Genomic DNA, 21,418 nt, shown 5'->3' with positions numbered 1-21,418 from the left:
CGTGATCCAAAGTGTTCGTTCGCGACTATTCATTTACTGGTAATTTAAAATTCTTGGCGTTATGACTGGGTGTTTTTGGATGACCTCTGGTCCTTCATTCCGATCGTTAATAGTTACAAAAATTGTCATATAAAAATGGATGTGCCTTATAAGAAACTCTGTTTGTCTCGGTAAAAAGAGATTCTGATTAACATTTTATTTTGTTATTATGGCCATATTTGTTCCTTCTGAAATTGCTCTCTAAATAAAGCAAATTTGTTTGATATATCTGTGCAGTAATATATCAGATTTTTTTTCAGTTATCTACCAGTGCTGTTTGATATATCTATCTATCAATCGGTAAAAACACTATGTACTAAGAATTAACACCACTACTGCAATTATCGAAGTAGTAGTGGTGTAAATTATTAGTACATTGCATTTGTACTGATTGCAACGAAAATCTCATTTGAAATGGTCTCAAGCCTTTTTTTCGGTCTGCTTAATACAAAAAAATGCCGCAGTGACCACAAATCCATTGAAGTACTACTCTACGCTTCATTTTCAAAGCTAAATCCCGCAAACGCCGCTGAAACTGGGAAATTTCTTCTGATAAAGGCAGAACATATCGCCCTGAATCGGAAAATAAGACAAATTTATCCTCAGAAAACCATAAATATTTAAAAGCAATTCGGACAGCCTCCCCCTCTTCATCAAACACTGTTCGATATTCTCCAGTTGAAGTATAAAAGGAGAATGAATTCGGAAAAACTTCCGGATCTGCAGTGTCGAAATTTTCATAAATAGCGAGCCATCAGTGTAAAAATGCAATTTGGAAATTTCGTGTCAATAGTGTCTTGAGCATCGGTTCCCAAATGGTATTCCGAGGAACCCTAGGGTTCCGAAAAAGATTCAAAGAGGTTCCGCGAGTTAGTACTTTTTTATAGCCAGTGATGAGTTTTGAAAGTTCCTATTATATTTCAATCCAATCTATAATTCATAATTTATTTAATCTTTTGGTTGCCTTATAAAATTATTTCAAGTAAAATGTAATAGAAATGTCTCTTTTTTTAAAGAAAATGTAATATTTCTGAAAACAATACATTGAACAAATTGTAAAAAGAACAACCATTTATAATTTATTACATTAGTATTTTCAATTGCGCTAAAAATAACTGAATTCTTTAATATAGAAATGTGTTTCCTATTACCCATTTTCAACTTTTTTAGGAAGTTCTTTGAAGTTCTCATTTAAAAGAAAACCATATTTCGGCTCATTTAATTTATTTCAAACTAGTTTATATACACCAAAAACAAATTCATAACGATACTTGATATATCACAAGGACTGAAAAATCTTCAACTGTCGGACATAAAACCTAATTTAGGATGATTAGTGATAAAACAATGAAAAATCTTTATTCCTCTAGATAAATATTTAAAACAGAAGTCTTGTATAGGCTTTAAATTTCACAATTACCTTAATAAATTTTATTCATAAAGTAAGGGTTCCGCCGAGAGAAGGTTGATTATTTAGGGTTCCAAATGTGAAAAAAAGGGGGAACCGCTGGTCTGGAGGCATTTCAAAACATCTGTTGAGTAGATTTTCTTAAAAAGTTCATCCGAAAGACATGAATTTATTTCGTAGAATGTCAGATGGGAATTCATAATTCTTAGATCCCGGCTAAACTGAACAAAATCTTTTTTGCGTTCTTAGGTTTCTTTCCTTTATTGGGTAATTATTCCAGTTATGATTAATTTCTCATGGAGAAACTGAGCTTTTTCTTCAACTGTACTTTCAATGATTTTACTTTTTCTCAATAACTACATAGCATCAATCCGTGTTATAATGCAGTAATGAGCTTCAGTGATTGATTTTGAAAAAGTTCCAGTTTTTTTTACAGTTCGATCTTTTGCAATAATATGTAGTTTTACTGGAGTAAGTAATCAAAGATCGAATTAAAGTTTATAAGTAGAATTTAAAGTTTATTTATCACATACAGTTGAACTCCTCAAAAGAGTCATTCTTATCTGAAAGCGGTTTGAAACTGAATTGTGACCGTTTCAGTTTATTGCCCTAACTCACTCCCAAATAGTTAGACCTACAATTTTCGATAGCACAAATATTTCTGTAATTTAGATCAGGGAGGAATGCTTGGTGGGTTAACAAAAAAACTGGATAGGAGTCTTCTCCAAATTTAAAGACATATTATTTCTTTAAAGCAGCAATCGGACAGTAAATCCAGAGCCTGATTAATTTCATTTCCTTCCTATGGAAGATTTACCATTTCGCTCGGGTGCTTGAATCCAAATAATAAGATCATCAACAAAGAGCAAAACTTAAAGTTAGTAACATCAAAGATATATTTTCTCAGCCATTTTCTTTCCCAAATTTTGATTTTATATCTTTATGAATTTTTACCTTTATCTAACATATTGAATTTCGGGCTCAGATGAACTCTAATACAAGAAAATCCTATCAATCTTAGGCTTTAAGGGATTCGGATTTAAAGTCTTTAGTCTTGGGCCTGGCCTATAAAAATAAGCCTGAACTTTTTCTATCGTGTGCTAACTTATAAAATAATGGAACTTCAGATATAAAATTTTTCCCACTAGTTATAATGTTTTCTACCATCGCAATTTTGTTGCAAAATGTTTCCTGGATTCCAATTACTGACCTACAATTAATCCAAATTTTTCAATCGCGAAAGATTATCTATATTTCCATCTGTAAGTTGCTCTCAAAATACTCTCAAGCTTTCCTTCCGCACTCAATGCTCTAGATGTACAGTAATGTTCCAAACTATCCTCCCTTCTGAGATAAACTTAAGACCTCTTCTGTGTCAGATTCAGAAACGGATTCTTTTCAGGGAGAGAGGCTATCCCCAACCCAACAGAAGGGCTTTTCTAGAGAGGTAATTAAGCTCTTGGTGATCAATATTATCTGTTGATATTCTTTTCCGCCATTTACGAGAAGATCTCAAGGTTTAATATCTACTATAATAACAATACCAAGAGACTGGTTTTTGAAAATGTTTAAAAATCTTGTGCTAAATTTCTCCTAAAAATCTTATCAGTATTTTGTCATATTTTTAAACAATGTATTAAAATCTAGAAGCGCACAACTTCTTTGAAAGAAATTAAAAGAAATTTAATCAGTGTTCTTTCCAAACATTTAAGCAATTCAAAGATTGCTACCGTTGATAAATTTATACCGTGAATATAAAAACAATGTGTAGTGGCAAAGTAAGCAAATTAAACAAACTATCGTACAAGAGAAAAAGCTTCCATGAGCTTCAGCTCACAGTAGACCTTGTCTTGTTGACCAATTTGTTTTGACCTGTTCTTAAGGCCTGTTTACACGGTCCAAGTTCTTGAACCCGAGAAATTGGAGAGATTTCTCTGTCCAAAAAATTGGATGATTCGTCGACACTATCCAAGTTCTTGAATGTCACTGATTGGTCGAAAGAAAAACTTGCGCATGCGAATTGTTCATATTCAACATTATAAAATAATACTTACATAAGTTTAAAATTACTAAATAAATTCAAATGAAATTATAATAACGCAAATAAACCGCAACAGATCAATTTATTTGGTCCAAAATATATGAAAACAGACAACAAAATGACATAAACTGACGACTGCTTCTTGACGTCACAAAACCTAAGAAGCTGATTGGTTAAGGGAGAAAAAACTTGGATGGAAAGTAGAACATGCTCTACTATCGTTCAAGAACTTGGACCAAGAACTTGGATGATCGTTTACACGATCCAAGCTCAGAACAAAGCAAGTTTCCAAAAATATAAATCAATCTTCGTCCAAGAACTTGGATCGTCTAAACAGTCCTTTAGCTTTTGATCTCCAGTTTTAAATTTCCATTGTGGTTTATATATTTTGTTACGTCATCCGACCATCTCTTATTGGATCTTCCTCTGAGTCTTTAGCTCATTGATTTCTTCGGCCCCATATTTTCGTTCATTCTTTATGTATCACTAAACCATGCTAGGGGTCTCAATTTTATAAATCAAATGATTTTTTTTCAATTTTCAAGTTCAACGGTTCAAAGAATGTCAAAAGATCATGTTCATAATTGTATCTAACTCTCCCCCGTTGATGTCTGATACAAAAATTAAGTGATGGAAAATCTTAACAAATATCTCTCATTATATTTAATCACATTATTATTTTGTTCTTTTATTACATCTTTTTTAAAATTGTTTACCTTAAGTACGGCATGCTGTATCGTTCCCGTCGTCTAGTTTTCCTTGGAACCATTTGAATTAGCTAGATCTGGTCTAAATGTTAATTTTACCTTAATGTTTCAACCTCTGATGTCCATCTCTATTCTTCCACGTGCATTCAAGGTAGGACAAAAGTTTGTAAATTTCTGTACTTCATCAATCTCGCGTTTCTGGATTTTATATTTTTGCATTGATTCTCATTGATTTACACACTCTTTGCATTGATTCTCATGGATCAACTACGATTTTGCATTGATCGCCATAGTCTTAGTTTCCTTATTAATTATAAACCAACAGAGTTCGAATATTTGTATAACTTTTGTGTTTTGTCCACTAGATTGCAGTATTTTGGTTACATTAAAACTAGTATGTCAACTGCAAAATCCCAGTCTTTAAGAATGATAATATGGATTAATCAAGCTCAGGTCATAAAAGGAAAACTACGTGACCAAATGTTATCGAACTTGGTAATAGTGGGAAGGATGTCATGGGAATTCCTTCACACTAAAATTCCATTTCCACCAAAATTCCACCAAAAAAATTCTAAAACTCACCACCAGGAAGGAAATGGCATTGGATTCAATATTGTTAAACTGAATAAGGCATGACTTTTTTGGACCGAAAATAAATTTCCATGATCTCCTTTAAACTATTACCAAGTTCAATAACATTTTGTTCAGTATTTTTTCTTTTATGACGATTTCAAAGAGGAACTTCAGTTATAACTACCCTTATCTGTAGTCTGTTAATACCCAGTAGTCTATTTAATAAAATATTGCCTTTTTTAGGTTTAATTTCGTCAAACCCTTATTCATGCATTCTTCTTATTAAATATTTTTCTTTTTTTTTCTTTCTTTCCTTCTTTTTTTTTTTTTTTTTCTTTTTTTTTTTTTTTGAAGTTCTGAGAAGTAGGAACAGAAAATAAATTGAATAATAGATGAAAGAAGTATGCTACTTACAATGTCTATTTTTTTTAAAAATAAAGAATTTTTAAATTTTTTAACGATTTTAAATAAATGTATCATCTTTCTGTTTACGAAAGAGTGAGCATTTCTAAATAAATACCCTTATTTAGAAAAATGAAAAGAAGCGATAAAAAACTTTTTGTTAACTAGTTTGGAAATTATTCTAAATTTAATAACAAATTCAATAAATTGATAGGTGTTATTTAAGTGAATTATAAGACACAGGATTTTCTGTATTGACCATCCAAGTATATTTTTTTGGAATTTTTTGTAAGAAAGGGAAACAGAAAGACCGATGCAAAAATTGCAAAACTGTTTATATTTCAGCTATAGGGGAACAAATAGTAATACAGTAGAGAACCGATTATCTGGAACGATCGGGACCATCGCGATTCCGGATAACTGATTTTTTCCGGTTTTCTGAATCGCTACAAAATGTCGTTTTTTTAATGTTTATAAAACGAAGCTAAAAAATTATTTTGAAATAGTTTTAGAAATAATAAAAAATGATAAATAATAATACACTTAAGTTTAAATAAGGAAAGAAATTATGAAATAAAACATATATATACAGGCTTATATATGTTATTAATGTTATTATTAACATTAATAACATATATAAGCCTTTTGTGTTTATGTGAGATTCGTCTACAAACGGCTTTTGATCCGTCCTCTAAATCAATTCTTTCGTCAACTCGATACGCCGTACGCTCTAAATAACAAAATGGGCTCAAAATCTTGCAAGAAAAAAAAATTTTTAATGGAAGAAAATTAATTTCCGGTTCTAAATTTCATTCCGGTTATCTGATTTTCCGGTTTTCTGATTTCCGGATAAGAGGTTCTGCACTGTATTATCAAAATCTGATGTCAAACAAAATAAATGAAATGTTAGATTTTTTAAATTCAGTTCATCTGAGGATTTAACTGCAATGCAGATTCTTAGAAAATCGAATAATTCCCAGTCCCACTACACAAACTGATTTTTGATTTATTTATTCCTTCCTTTTCTCTGATAAGTCAGAGTTAGAACAAGTTTCCGCTTTTTCCCGCTGGAGTTTTCGAATCCTGTTGTAAATGTTTCTTATGTTTAGTTTTTACATTGATTCTAAAAACATATATTAGCGCAGACAGTACAGAACAACCTGTATACAGGAGGAGCTGAAATAAGTACCGTTGTAATTCCACACCGCAGCCGTAGACAACCATATTGCGCTTACATGTGTTAGTGAACGTTCGAAATGTTTAAGATTATGGCCGTTCACACCGACTTTGGACAGCTCTCTGTAATAGGGTTTGTCAAAGCTGTAACATACTATGAAACATTGCCAAAACTACTTCATACGATTCTAAACAAAAGTCATGAAATGCTATATCAAGGCATAGAGTAGCTTCATGACAGCGTTCGTCCCCATTCTGCTGGTGCCACTCAAAACCTTAATTAACAAATCGATTGGAAGAGCCGTGATGGCTCAGAAGGTAGAGTGTTTACCTTCCAATCAGCTGTCTCAGGTTCAAACCCCAGCGAAGATCTGCCGTAAGTACCATCCGTTGCTGGTTAATGCGAATTCTGCTTTCAGCTCGCGCCGACCACAGTGATGGTGCAAAATGTCCGCAATGATGTATCAATGATCGTAGGTTAGAATCCCCTCGCTAACTGTGGAAGGTTTCCGTAGTTTTCTTCTCCGTGTAACTCAAATGCGGATTAGTTGCATCCAAAAGTTATCCACAAAGACTATTTTGTTGTCCCAATGTTTAATCCTATCGTAAAATGTCCTCAATGGTCGATCAAAAAGTCCTCCATGAAGGTGAAGTTTCCCAAAATACTTGATCCAAGAGTTCCCATGTTTTCTGGGTTTGATTAAAAATTACAAGGCTACGGAGTTGAGCATTGGTAGTCGTAAACTCAGAACTGGGTCTGCTGTTCAACACTGGTTCTAAAATTATAAAATAAAATAAAATCAGTTGAGAACAGTTCGATCACCCGCGGTACCACCCCAACCTCAAGCCTTGAAACTGCCATTCGTTTTTTAACTTTGAATTTGGAGAGAGGGACTTTGACAGTAATGACGACGAAAAAATTATGTTCTTCGGTCAGCAGTGATTTGTCTTCTTTTACAACATCTTTCTTTGAAGAGGGTATTGAGAAAATGATTCCCACTATGAAAAATGTCTGCACAATAGTGGTAACTAAGTGGAAAAACAATCTCCGAAATGCTCTTTTATGTAAAAATAAATTTTGTTTGGCATTTTTTGTGCTAGTTTTTCAGAAGCGCTACTTAATACTTTCAGGTTAAGCTCTTGTGAACATCCCTTGAGGCTCATTACAAGAATCCCCAGCTAATTATGCAACGTAAATCTTTCAAAAATTTAAGTTTTAATTTTAGTTCTTTTTTAATTTTTAAAAATATATTAACCGAGTTAAAAACGCAACCTCTAATATACGAATCAGAGAACTTCGTCTAATTATTACTATTTAGTCCCCTCCATGTATCGATTTAATTTTCAACTCAAAATCCAATCGGTCAAACTTTAAGATTAGTTGAGAGTACGAAGCAATTCAATATTTTCTAGCTGGTACGAACTGATAGAGGCTCGTGCTTTAAGGTTTCTTCTAGAATGTTCTTAAATGAGAAAAGGAATCTTAACGATTCCTTTTAGGGCCGACATGAAGAGCTATTCCGATTTCTCAAGTGCATTTTTAGGCGCTGTTTCCCGGTCATCATCGATTGAGATGTGGCGCCAAAGAATGAAGAACAAAATTCTTCTTGTTGGATGTTCTTTCTCGTCTCACAGTCCGGTGCCTCCCTGCCTCCCCTTGGGGTCCTTAGGGAGTTTTAAAGGAAAAGGGGATGATCTGAGTCAAAGAGGGGGGCAGAAAATGTTATTGGGTCGCTTGCTAATCTTCTTGCTGATCGATCTATCTATAAGATGTGTCTTCGTTCCCAAGATGAAGATGTCTCCAAGTTTTTATTCTATAGTATTTTTTACTAGTAATTTTTTTTCTATGATCGTCGTTAAATTACTTTCGAAGATTCTGCATGAAAAAATTAAGTTGTGAACAACTAGTTCTCAAGATTTGATTATCGTAAGTCTGGTGCCGGGAGCTTTCTTGTTTCATAAATAAATTATTTTTAATGGTGCAGCAAAAGTTTTAAATAACATTGCTTGAATTAAGGTCTTAAGTATTGTTCATTTGTCATTATCATGATTAACATAAAGTAAGTCATGCGGAGAATCGGAGTAGAAGTATTAAAAATAGTAGATGGAGATTAATTTCGCATTACCTTTTGATTTGCTTCTTTGCTTGTTGATATTTTGCCAGAAGTTTTCGCTATTAAATGCATTTTGAAGCCTTATTGTCTACTTAAGGTGGTTTAACGCAGATTCAGTCTTTACACTCTTAAAGAGCGATTTTGACCCTAAGATGACATATTAAGATAAATAACCGAAATGTAATTCTGCAAAAATATAAACTTCAAGGCTTTTTAATCTTTAAGAACATTTATTTTGTATTTACGTTTGTTATGTATTTAAGTCATGTGGAAATACATTGTGGTGACATTGATACCCACAGTGACAACATATCTATACATTGTGGTCAACTCAACTATATCGCATGTTATTTGTTTAAGTGTTGAATTTTCTTATTTTTCATTTTTTATTTTATAACCGTCGTTGAACAACTGATCCGATTTTGAGTTTACAACTACCAGTGTTCGACTCCGCAGCCTAGTAATGTTGAATCCAATCCAGAAGACAGGGAAGCTCCTAGATCAAGTATTAGGAAAAATTTGCCTTCCTGGAGGACACTTTGATGGAACTAACTTTCCTTTACGTTACATGGAGAGGAACTACGAAAACCTTCCAAAGTTAGCCTGACGGCAAGGGAACTCTAACTCATGATCCGTCAAACACTGGGTCTATTTTACGCCATACGATTCAGAACTTAGAAAGTGTGATACTCTATATATTAAGCACTCAATTAAATTAGATAGAATGAGTGCAGTCAGTAATAGTTCACGCGTTTTTAATATATAATTCTTTATTTAATTGTTAGTTCCAGTAAAACATTTTACTGGATCTAACAATTAAAACCTAAACTTAATTTTTCTAGATGAATTTATTTCTACATTAGTTGATTCAGTTAAACTTACTTAAACTGAAATAAAAGCACAGTATATTTTTTGAATAAGAAAAGCTCTTTATTAAACAGTCTAAAATGCTTTTTCACTTAAAAAGTTAAAATAACAACGAAATTTTCTCAACACAAACAATCTCCTTATCTAACCAAAAAATACACTTATTTCTTTAGATAATATCATACATCAATACCTCCAAAGACAAACATCATAAATCACTTTCACTTAAAATCTAAAGTAAGCTACTTCCATCTTCGTGCTATTGCTTGGCTATTGAATATTTTAGTATGCAAAGAAACCGCAGATCAAATGAATATTTTATTTTATTTCCTTCTTAAGTACCTCCTTCGTCGAAGACATCCAAGAAAGAAAATGTCCGAATGGCATCTACCTCCTGATGATGTATGGAGACCTCAAAGATCTATTTTTAAAACTTATACGGCGACAATACAATTCCTAGTCGCGCCAGTATGTTGATGGATTGGCTAAAGCTGCAGATAGCACTAGATCACGTAGCAAGACCGAAAGAAGATATAGATTTATCTTGAAGCATGTCTGTTCCCGAAGAACATGGCATTCTCATTTATGGCTAGGTGGCGCCATGATCTCTCACTTCGGATGGTGGTTGATTTAGTGATCTTCGGAAAAGTTATTCATACAGAAAAATATTTCCAATTGACTTGTTATTGTTCAACAATAATAAATGAGAAAAATAATTTCTCAATATAAAATTTCCTGGATATTCAGTATGAGATATCATGGGAATTACGTTCAAGTTAATAGTTTCTAAAACCTTTGACATTCCGAGCTCCAACGTTTTAATTTCTAAGCTAAAGCTTATAAAAAAAATAAATTATTCAGGCCCAGATTGTGAAGCATTCTATAGAAGCTCTATTGCCAAAATGGCCCCGCAGTGGACTGATCGTTAAGACACGGTTCCCAGCAGATCACCGAAGTCAAGCATCACTGGCTGCTGTCAGTGTGAGGGTTAGTGACCACTTGGATCAGTCTGCATAGGGACCGAGGGTGTGCGGTATTGGTCCTCGTTAAACTGTTCTACCGTAAAGTGTTCGACTTCGCTTGCAGGTCGTCGGGCTACCGAAGCGGGGTGCCATCTCCTCTGCAGAAGATCAAAATTGTGATGGCATGTCTTCGGATCATCCTTAGGGATGTTTCCCAGACCGTCGCCAATAGCCCACTGTGCTGCTCTAGCGCAACGTAAATGAAACTACAACTACAACCATTGCCAAAATGAACTCGTTGTCTCTCTAAGATTCCAGTTCAACGAGGAATTTTATTTCCCTCTATGCAACATCTAGTATACCATTAAAAATTATCATCTTTTATTGTGTGTCATTAAAGTTATAGAAGAGGGGTTGAAACATTTATATTGGTGTAATATATAGGTAAAAATATCTTTACACAACTACTAAAATAAAAAAATTGTTCTTTGATTCTCGCAAATGGAGAAGATTTGGCTTGTTCTGCAGTGGAAAATCATTAGGAAATTGTCCGTGTCAGTAAACATTTTCGCGGTAGTAACATTAACGTTGGAAGAGCAATTAACCTTAGATCTAAAAATAATCCTCACTCAATATTAGAAACAGCAAAGTAATACAACCTTGAACTCAAACAGGAAGTAAGAAGTTATTGAAAGAATAAGTCATCGCTACAATTCAATGGGTGATAGTACTTTTCTTGTCCTGAAGAGGAATACTGGGACATCATGATGTTTCAGTTTAGTCAGGATAATTAATGGAACCTTCACCTGATATCACAATGTAAATAGCGACAATGTTTTTATATAAATTGGGTTTGAAAGGATCCTTCAACGAATGACAAATGTCCGAATCTTCGCATCTTGAAAATAGGGTCTAATAAAAAAAAATTTTTAGTGAAGCACTTTATGAAAATACCGTTACCAAAATAAGTTTGGTCTGAAACTGTTTATCTGTCTACTATTCCAGCCCAACGAGAGATTTTGTTCCTCCTAATTTAACATCAATGGTGACTACGTTAAAAAAAAATTTTAATAACTAATTTGGAAGGATTTTTTCAGCAAATGGCAAATGTTGGAATCTTTTGAACTAATAAATGAAAAAAGTAATATTTTCTGTTCATAATTTTTTTTTATTCATAACTTTTACGTGTCAATTTTTTAAGTCAATTCGGGGTTCTGAAAAAAAAAAGAAAATTGCGTATTTGACATAGGCTGAAACTTTCTTTTATTTGTTTTTATCTCCCTGCTCTGATGAGAATTACTTAACATTTACTCTTCTGGTGTACTTTGTTTCGTCAATATATAATTTTAAGAAACAAATGTATAAAAAGCACCATCGGCAAAGTCGATATAGCAGGCATTGTCCTTGCATTGCACATGGCAATAGAACTCGAATTCCAATTCAATTCCTGCCGTACTAGCAATCTAAAAAAAAATCAAGAAAAATTTTTTTTCAAAAGAATGGAAGAAATGAGCGTTTTTTTTCTTGTTTTTGTTTTTTCCTACAAGACGATGAAAAAATGTTCCTTTCAAAAAATATAACATTTATTAATCAGTTTTTTCAGGTAATCGACAGGAATTTCTTTATATCTATATAAAAGCTACAATTTTGTATAAATGGTCTTCAAAAAATCTTCGAAATAGGAAAATAAGGAGTTTTGGGGAAAAAACAATGTCTTACCCCGAGAGCCGAGATTATCGTAGCGGAACAGTGTTACTATTGGGCTCAATCTTCAGTTAGGATACGAATCTTTAGTAAACTTATAATAAACTGAATAAGAAATAATTTCGCGAACTGTGATGACCAATAAATGAGGCTACAATAAAAACAAAAGAACATTAGAGAGTTAACATAGCTAAGCCTTGTCTACACAGACGCCATGAATTAATCTATAAAAACACGGGAATGTGGTATGTCCTTCTTCTTGACTAGTAAAGTGTAATTCCGGATTTGTCCGCTGGAAAACAAGACTAAATTCAACACAATCAAGTTACTCTGCCTCTGCCTTATGCATTAATTTTATTTTTATTTTATAATTCGCGATCGCAACGCTCGAGTACGCCGTCTAGCGGGAGCCTGTAAATATTAGACATTAATTTATCACGTTTTCATTTAGTTCCATCGAAATCATTGACTGAATCAGACGCCATTTTTTAGCAGCAAATAAGAAACAAAATTTCCCTAAGGAAAAGGCCGAAGAACTTGAAAAAAATCTCCAGAATATTAGTAAATCTTTCAGGAACAGAACACGCCAAACATTTGAAGAAAAATTCTTCAATAATTTATAACTTCTATTATCAACAAACTTGCAACTGATAACTTCCGATTTCGGATACTGTTACAGATGTGTGTAATTAGGTAAAATGCATTTCTTCTGTCTTCAATTCATTACGAATTAAAGTGAAGTCAACATTGCTTTCGTCATTCCAGTGAATAAATATGAATTCAGAACATACAGAATTGTAATAGTTATAACATATTCTTCTTCGTTATAGAATAGTATATATTTCTGTATCCATATAATTCGGAAAACAACAATAAAAAATTATCCAAGTTACTTGAAATAGTGCCATTTGTACTGATTCTTAATTAATTTTAATCGCTTTCTTGATAAGTATTTTTTAGTTTTGAAAGAATAAGTTCAACTAGAATTCAGCTATTCTGTTTTTAGCTACATATTCAAATTCATATCTATTATAAAATTTTGCTGTGTAGTATGTTATATAAAAGTAATGAAGGGATAAACTATGTATCTATTATTTGAGAATAAAGTTTTCAAACAAGGAACTTATCATTTTGGAATTCTCCGGGAATTATAAATCAGGTAAGTGCAATGATTTTTACAATAAAAAATTTGCCTGTAGATATTTTTTTTCATTTGATGATGGTTCTCTACAGAATGGTTTTTTACGTCTGATTAAGAACTATAAGAATAATAAAAAAAGAAACATTATGAAAGTTTTTATTTCAATGTAAAGAATTCTTGAAATCGTTTTTTTATCATAAGAATTCTTTATTTTCCGTTTTTTAGTTTATAATTTTTTGATAAAAATTGTTCTCAAAATACTTTTTTTGAAAAATTAAATGGTATAACATTATGTGTTTATGTATACTTCTTGTATATTCCAATGTTTGAAGTAATATGATTTAGAAAAGTATGGAATAAAAATTCGGTACTTACTTATTAACGCCACCGCCGCTACAGATTTGGCGGTTTTTAAGTGCCGCCAATCTACACTTAAAATTTTTGCGACAATTCATAAAATAAAACACTTTATTTAAAATCAAAATAGTCAATCGGATTTCGGTGAAAAATGAGCCGATATAGAGTTTAGCATAGATTCAAAACAATCATATCGCCATATGAACTCTGATAAATAAGATTCCAAATGAAATAACATTTCCCAAACGTACGTTTACCAAGATAAAGTTTTATGTTGTGGAAATTGGTACATTTTCGTTTTTTCGGTAAAATATTTCCCTCCTAAAAAAATACAATTGCATCTTGTTTTGTTTTTGGCAAATCCCAAAGACGAATTTTTGTAGCACTAAAAATGGCGACAAAAAAGAATTGTTTTTTTGTTTTTGTTTCGTCAGCATTCTTTATTTTACGTTTCTTAGTTTCTAAATAATGATTTTTATTGAAACTTGAAATTTTTTGATAAAAATTGTTGTCAAAAAACTTTGTTTACAAAATTAAATTTCATAAAATTATAAGGTTTATATATACTTTCTGTTCATTTTAATTTTTGAAGTAATATGATTCCTAAAACTATAGAATGTGAAGTTTATAAGAATATACATATTTTTTTCTGTTAATGTACAAATATTTTTCCGATGTGTTTTGGATATTCCTTCTCTAATAAAAAGAGATACCATTTTGTTTTCGTTTGCATAAGAAAGAATATCAAACATTTTTCTTTTTTAAATTTAATTAGCCACAATAAAGAAGGAACGTTGCAATGCTACATGCTACATTAACGACGTCTCTAGAGTAACTGAATGACGGTTCATGTAGAAATCGCAGGTATGCGTCTCATACAACAACGCCCCCTACAGTTCGTTGCGATCGCGAATCGTCGCTGAACAGCCGACCCAATTTTTGAATTTACGACTGCCAACTCCGCAGCCTTGTAATTTAGAACCCAATTCAAAAGACAAAGAAACCCTTGGATCAAGTATTGGAAGAAATCTTACCTTCGTGGAGGACTTTTTGATCAACTACTGAGGATATTTTACGTCAGTACTGCGGATGCAGAATTCGCATCGACAAGTCATTGCTGGGATTTAAACCAGGGTCATCTCATTGGGAGGCGAGCGCTTTATCCCCTGAGTCATCACGCCTTCCTACGTATTAATTAAAATTTTAAAAAAAATTAAGTACTGAAAGCAAAGTTAATAGAAAAAAAGTCACTTACTCGTTTAGTTAATTGTAAAAAATCGCCATACTAGTATTGACGCAGGTGACGCGAGATTAATTTTGGTAATATGTACTACTGTTATCGTGATAATTGGTGCAGTTTTAATAAAAAATTCCATAACGGATTTTTCGTAGTTTCAAAGAATATTAAAGTAACAAAAATAGTGTATTAGTTTTTAAATAAACTAGAATTAAAAGAATTTTTCCTACCACCACTAAAGTCTTCTAAGAATTTTATTTATTTTTAAAATTTCGATATCAGTTTGCTGAAGCTGATAAAAATATTTCGTACAAAACTTAAATGTTTTAGGTTTAGGTAATAGGTATCAACTCAACTAATATAGGTATAAACTATTATTTTGATACATTTGGTAGTTATTAAAACTGCACAAATATTGAGCAGTTTTAATACCTATACTGTGGAAACTTAATTGTGGTTTTATGACTTGTCGAAGTCTTGTTTTATGACTATATACAGGAGAAAATTACTTGATAGTAGTAATTTTTGATCATTGTGAGTTGGCTGCAAGCAATAGCATCATGCAAAGTGATGGTGAATACTGTTAATTTCCATTCTGACTGGATGGACTACAAAAAACGTGTCTTGCTTAATTTAATAATGTAAAGCTACCGGGAATGGTGGCAAATAATAATGAATCAAGAAAATTAAATTTTAGCTTTATTATCTGTGTCTGTATGTTCCTTTCAGTTTTATTTATGATTTCAAAGTGTTATTCTTTCCTTTTTTATTCCAATAGTTTTAATATGATATTAAATTAATCTCTTAAATTGTTAATTTTGAAAACAGTTATCGATGCCTAAATCATAAACTAAGTAAATAAAAAGCTAAAACAGTTGAAATATTTTCCACAAACTATATTACTAATAAATCTCTAACAACTTTCATCTGTCCTTTGCTTTTCTTAACTTGATCATATATTTTTGAAATTACATTCTATTTAATCCAATTTATTTCAGATCAAAAAGACTTGAATGAAATGTTTGCTCAGCAAATAAGAAAACATCACCGAGATAAGATTGGTAAGCTAGTTATTTTAAGAAACTTACTTAACGGAAATTGAAAATAAATGTTTTTATTTATCTCATGAAAAATATAAGTAGGTCTCATAAAATCAATAGGTAATATAATCTGCATCAGAATTAAATTCTATCGTCAAGCGTGTTTAGTCTGTAAAATTGCAACACTTTTGTTCATACAATGAAGAATAAAAATTAACTGAGCCTATTTGCACCTAAATATTGAGAATAAAAATTTTAAAATATCAATGGTAAAAATATCAAAATGTAAAAATGTTATAATTGTTTAAAATCTGTGTGTTCGGCACAATGTCAATTTCCATTATCTCCTCAAATCTTGTAACCATTCAAGAACAAAAGGATGGAGGCTCATTTGATAAATCTTGAAGTAAATCGAAAATAATAGATTTGAAAACTATTCTTGAAGAAAATACGTATTTTTCTTGAGAATATTGTAAATTACATGCATGCTAACTTTTCCAGCGAAACCGGGAGGAATTTGTGCAGTTTTCAAGGCAAACCATAAGCAAACGGTGTAACTCTTATTCTGATAGACTGATTCAATCCATAACTTATTTGAAAGATAAATTCCAGATAGATAAATTCGAAAGTCTGAGAACCTGCAGTTTAAACCAATATGAATAGTAAAATTATTTTTTTTCTCTTTCAACAATACATAATAGAAATCATATCGTAATAAGCATCAATTTCTGAAAAACAAAATTTAAGTGATAGAAATTGGAGTATATTGAGCCAAGCATAGGGGTTCGCTTTGTTTGGAAATGGATGAAACAGTCTTTAAGACTCCAAACATTTATTAGCAGAAGCTTCTAGAAAATACAACTATTTTTAGCAATCCAATCAGACTTCTATTTATATGGGCTTGGCTGCGAAACACTAGAATTTTCATCAACACGATTTTAGACAATTTCGGCTAACTCCGTAACTAATTTCTTTCCCGGGAGCATCTTTTTGAAGTCTGCTGAGAGACAGTAGTCGCTAGAGGCCAAACCTGGATAGTAAGGTGGGTGGGGAAGTAATTACAGGCGTAATTCATTCAATTTAACTTTCTTTTTCATCAACTTGTGACACAGAACTTTAAGTGACAGAAATTGGAGTGTATTGTACCACCGAGCATAGGGGTTCGTTTTGTTTGGAAATGGATGAAACAGTCTTTAAGACTCCAAACATTTATTAGCAGAAGCTTCTAGAAAATACAGTGAACAGAACAGAAACAGAATACAGTGAAACAGAACTTTTTTCTGATCTAAGAATGTCATGCAATATTCGCTAACGATAGTTTTATCTTTTTCAAGATAATGGATGAACAAAGTGCCATGCATGTCCCAAAGTACGGATGCCATAACCTTGCCAACAGACTTGTGAGTTTTGGGTCGCTTTGGACGACTTTCACTGATTGCTGTCGACTCAACTAAACATCTTTTTGATTCAGGATTGTAGTAGTCGATCCATGTTCCATCCATTGTCACATGATGACAAATGAAATCCTTTTTATCTCGCTTTAACAGTTTCATACAGTGTTTTGAATCGTCGATACATTGTTCTTTTTGGTCTGCTGTGAATAAACGCGGCATCCATTTCTTTCACTTATCAAATTTTCATGCAAAATTGTAAACACGTTAACTTCTGATATCCTTAAGGTGGCAGCGATCTTACGCAACTTCACTTTACTGTCTTTCAACACTATTTTATGAATTTTTTTGATGTTTCATGCAAAAACTACTGATTTTGGACAACAAGAGTGTTCAGCATCACCAATTTCTTTTCGACGGCATTTAAATTCAGCATACCAGTCAATATAATAGTTGATTTCCCAAGTGCAGAATCACCCTAACCCTTATCAAGCAACAGTTTTGGTTCATCAGTGTTTCTCCCTCATAAAAAATAATGCCTAATCGAAATATGAAATTCTTTTTTTATCCATTGTTTTAAAAATTAGACAGTTAGGATCACTAAAACCACTTGTAAACTCTAAGCTAATAATTGTAATATCATGAAATTTTGACAATTGTCGTTTGAAATTTGCTACTCTCCGGAAATCATATGGTTCTGTTATCAGTGGTGCCATTTATGTGTTAGACTACAGACTTATTGAATGGTGTGTTATATTATCAGCAGATGGCAGTACAATAAGAAGCATTTATAACTTTCTCTATATGATACGAATGCAGTGATTCACACTGACGTCAGAGGAAGACAACAAGACTTCCTTGTTGATTTGTTTGTTATTTTAAAATACTGGGGGAATTTAAAAGTATTCAAGGGCTCCGGCAGCGGGGTGCAGTGGCACCCCCCTGACTTTTTTTTAAAAACAATTAAAGAGTATAAATTTTTTTTATTGAAAATATTTTTATTCAAAAGCAAATAATTAAGCAATTATTGATACATAACAATTAAAAAATTGTTTAATCAAACAAGAATTATAGTCGTCTTGTTAGCTGTCCAAATCTGTTTATAACTTTTTCAATGAATTCTGAGTCATCTTTGATTCTTTTCTTATGCACACTGAGCATGCACAAACTACTTAATATCTCGTGAGACATTGTATACCTATTCCATGTTTTGATGCTTTGCATTGTACTAAAAGGCAAATTTTGATTGCATCCGCTACAGCTGGATAAAACGGTGTGGCCTCAATAACTAAATCGATGCATTCGAGGGGTTCATAAGAATTTTCTCTATTCCTCCACATTTCATACCACGTTGTAGTTTCAGTGATGAAATTCGGTGAGAGCAGATCTTTATACATAGTATATATATATATATATATATATATATATATATATATATATATATATATATATATATATATATATATATATATATATATATATATATATATATATATATATATATATATTTTCTAAAACTTCAAGATATGGCGCTTTGTCCAGTTTGCTCATCGCATTCGGGTGAAGCCTAAAGAGTGAAAATGTTTTTCTTTGTGTAGAAGAAAAACGGTCTTTCAACGAAGATATAATGGAGTCCAAATAAGGAATAAACCTCCTGAAAAATTCTTCAGCGTTTTCAGAAGGCACATTCGAGCTATGAATTTGTCCAGATGCCACTCAAGGTTGATTCCTTTCAATGCCTTATTCTTCTCAAATGTGTTCTGCTTTCGTGAAAATTGTAGTAAACTCTTCAGAAGCATTGTTTCGATGAATTTGCAGCACATTTATCAATTTGACTACGTAATCAGTTACTTCTTTTAGATCTGTGTTTACTTTTTACAACTGATTGCACACAGGTTCAAGTTTGGCGGAATAAGTAGCAATAACAAAAAGTGATACAATGTATGTTGGCGTTGTAGTAGCTGTTTAAAGTATATCCTCCTGATTCCTAATGTGCCTTCAAAACTTCGTCTCAACACGTAAGTGCAGCAGATCTTTGAGAACAGATCCTTCGTCATTTTTGCCCCGAAAAGGAAGTTCGTGCTCTGCGATGAACAAAATTGTTGTTATAATAAATCGAAGCTTAAGCCTGTTGTTTTCAATTTTTTTATTATATGCCGAATCTAAAGATTCGTATACACTCAGTTGTTTTCTGTTCATAATATCTTCAAAATTTTTAAAAGATGTGAGCATTTCACGACGCCACTGTGACATTCCATGTGATTCTGCGGCTTCATTAAATTTGTGGTATTTAACGCAAGGAGAAATAATAAATTGTCCTAGCACACCTCTTTGAGCTGGAGGTCGAAACAAAACGCAGACACGACAAACAGGCCGTTTTGCACTTTCTGAGTACGCCAACGAAGAGTACGTTTGAAGCCTTTCCAAACGAAATGATCGAACGAACGAATGATAATGAAATATAAATAATTTTTTTTTCTATTAGTTATTTAGTTTAACAAAGGTGTATAACACAACTGTAAAACTTCATCAACACAATAAATACCATTATTAAGCGTGCACAAACACGTTAGTATACAAAACTATTGTTTGTAGTTATTTGTGTTTCAAAGTCAGTAGCTATACCAGCGCCATCAATACAGTTTCTCGTGGTAAAATTTGCAAGTACAAGAAATTTGTACTTTTTTTTAAATATCTCGTTAACAATGAAGAAATGTATCTTGAAAAAAAATTAACAGATGAAAGTATATGTAATAACAAAACAAAATGTAATAACAGAATATATTATTTTTTTGGGGTGGGGATTAGTTTGTTAAAGGGTTGCACCCCCTTTTATATTATTCTGCCGGCGTCCTTGAAAGTATTTAAAAAGCCTTCTAAATATTCGAAAGTAGAAATCGCACAGATTTAAACAGGATAGACCCTAAACAAAACAGTAGCTTTTAAATAAAACACAAACAATACAGAAGAAAAATTAAGTACTAAAAAAGAAAACGCTACGCATCCCTCGGAAGTTAGGTGACAAGAACAGTTTTATTAGACTTAAATGAAACAGTTTTATAGACTTTAATGAAACTCTGTTATAACAATATAAATTCCCACAGTAAAAATAAATGTAAAAAGAAAAACCGCGAAAATATGGCGATTAATTGAACCTAACGGAAGAACATGATATATGGCGATTCGTAATCAGTTTTTGGAACACATTATACAGGGACTGCATTAATAACCACCTTAAGAATAAGCTTTTAGAATTCAATTGTCAAAAATGAAATTGGAAAAAATTAATTGTCAAAAATGAAGTAAAATAAAGTATGTGCTTTAAAAAGTCACAAATTAATATTTGAGAGAAAATAAACTCAAGAAAAATCTGGGGGAATTAATATTGTATAAAGCAAAATTAAAAACACCAAAACCAGTTTTATTGTCTGATAAAACCTTGGAGGTGTTTGAAACAATTTCTCTCTGTTAACTGTCACACGCTAACAGGATGGAATACCTTCAGTAGTAATCACAACTGCTTTCCCCTAGAGAGAGCCTAGAGAAAGGAACCCCCTTGGACAAAAATATGACGGCAGCGCATGCGCTCTTGGGTATTGTCATCACTCTTTTCAATACAGGCACTCTACTTTCCCCAACATAAATTAGAAAATTTTCGATATCGTTTTCGATTTTCCCTCATTTAAATACTTATTTGTGATCTCTAATGCTTTTATTTTTCTATTAATTTTTTATAAAGATTCTAAAAATATATAATAAGGGTGGTTATTAGGAAATATCATGCGTATGCGTGTGTAAGTGTAAATAAAACATTAATTTATTTTGTTCAATCATAAAATAAAACAGTTTCAGAAGAAAAAGATGCTTGAAAAACATTTTCTTTGTATTCCTATACATTTATCAGTTGATTTTTTTTTAATTCGCAAAATGAAACTTACCGTGCTCTTCTACAATTCATCAATTCTTTAACGACTAATACATAAAAGATTAGTAACTCAGTATTTTAATAGTAGAAAGAAAACATCAGTCTATTAAATTTTTAATAAGAAATATCTGCACCTTTTACATATTTTTGCAAAAACTAAGAAAAAAGTAGTTGATGTTAAGTTTCACTTAATTGCTTTAAAATACAAACGCATATAAACGTAAGTCGTGCATGACAGAAAACGGCTGCTTTATTTCAAAATATTTGTAAAAATGTTATTTTTAATCGTGGAGACTTTTGCAATTAAAGTTATTACATGGCACAAAACAAAAGG

Source organism: Parasteatoda tepidariorum, chromosome 6 (genome assembly GCF_982258835.1).
Source record: "Parasteatoda tepidariorum strain Cologne lab strain chromosome 6, Ptep-v5.0, whole genome shotgun sequence".
Taxonomy (NCBI): domain Eukaryota; kingdom Metazoa; phylum Arthropoda; class Arachnida; order Araneae; family Theridiidae; genus Parasteatoda; species Parasteatoda tepidariorum.
The sequence above is the reverse complement of the archived record's forward strand: the minus strand, read 5'-3'. Positions refer to the sequence as shown.